General features: G+C 38.9%; 1 protein-coding gene across 1 annotated transcript in view; it reads right to left on the bottom strand.

The window, feature by feature from the left end:
- LOC102830727 (gamma-butyrobetaine dioxygenase-like) overlaps positions 1-1,418 on the bottom strand; it is a gene marked incomplete at its 5' end in the record, with an annotated part of 53,050 nt that overhangs the window by 1,499 nt on the left and 50,133 nt on the right. The gene's annotated exons all lie outside the window — the stretch shown is intronic.

Genomic DNA, 1,418 nt, shown 5'->3' with positions numbered 1-1,418 from the left:
TGTTAAGGAGCTCTGGAAGGGTGGTTGATTATGAGCTGGGTTGCTAAACTCAAGGACAGTAGTTTGAATTTACCAGTTGGCAGGAGAAAGATTGGTTTTCTGCTTCAATTTTTTCCAATCTCTGAGACCCTATGAGTCGAACTGACTCAGTGGCACATGACCACCACCACCACACACTATTAAATGGTGAAGCTGGGATTCTAATTTCTCTCACTCTCAATTTTTACTTCTATGGGCTTTTCATTTGATTCTATTTCCTCTCTTAAATTCAATCTGCTGTGACTGTATTACAGTGGGCTTCTAGAGGTTTCTAGAGTCCTGGTGTGGCGCTGTTGGTTAATGCACCAGACTGCAAAGCAGTTCGAACTGTAAGGGATGTTTTCTTTGTAAAAGAGAAAACATTCACTCTCCAACTTTCAATGGGTCAAGCTTACCAGCTGCTCCTCAGAAACTCTTTACAGGGTTGCTATGGGTCAGAACCGATTCGACAGCATTTAACAACAACAACAGTGTTACTCTGGAGTCCTGGTGTGGCACTGTACATAAAGACTTGACTGCAAGGTCGGTTTGAACCCTAAGGTTGGAGGTTCAAATTTATCAGCCAATCTTCACTCATTGCACTTAACAACAAGTATTACTTTATTATGCAAAAGATCAATTCAACACATAATTACGAGTATGAAGAATCTACCTCTGGGCCATATCAATAGCAGAAAGAAATGATGTTCTTTACTATTAATATAAAGAAGATTCAAGTTAGGTGTCAACTAATTGAGTAGAAATGGTCCAAAAAACACACAAAGCTTTATTATCCTTTATTTCAAGTAGGCAAAATACTTCATGCATTGCTTTATTTCAAGTAGTACTGTCTTTGTTGGTAGGTTTTGTAGATAAGCATTATGCATGTTTCAGTTAGATTTTGTGGATCATTTTCACTTGTTAACAGGTTAAGCATTTAGGACAAGGCTCAGGTTATACTGTGTTATCAGGATATAAGTTATTAGCCTCGCACATAAGATTTTTATTTGGTCTATTTCTTGTTATTCAAGTATTTATTTTTTATATTGACAGTTCTTAAATTTTGCTATGCATAACAATTACCTACAGGTCTCTGGGTATGCTTGATTATTAGCCTAAAGGTTAGTGGTTCAAACCCAGTCAGTAGAAGAAGAAAGGCCTGGTGATCTGCTTCTGTAAAGATTACAGGCAAGGAAGCCTTATGGAGCAGTTCGACTTTGTAACCCATGGCGACATCATAAGGCAGACTAGACTTAACAGCACCATGCCTTTGTAAGGGTTAACTGGGGAGCTTGTTCAAAACTAGTTCTTTTGAGTCTGGAGAGTCAAGAAAGGAGAGGTGGGGTCCAGGTTTTTGTTATGTGGTGGTGGTGGTTATGTGCCATGGAGTTGATTCCGAC

This window comes from Chrysochloris asiatica, unplaced genomic scaffold (genome assembly GCF_000296735.1).
Source record: "Chrysochloris asiatica unplaced genomic scaffold, ChrAsi1.0 scaffold00072, whole genome shotgun sequence".
NCBI lineage: Eukaryota > Metazoa > Chordata > Mammalia > Afrosoricida > Chrysochloridae > Chrysochloris > Chrysochloris asiatica.
Note: the sequence above shows the minus strand (reverse complement) of the source record. Positions and strands in the feature narration are given on the sequence as shown.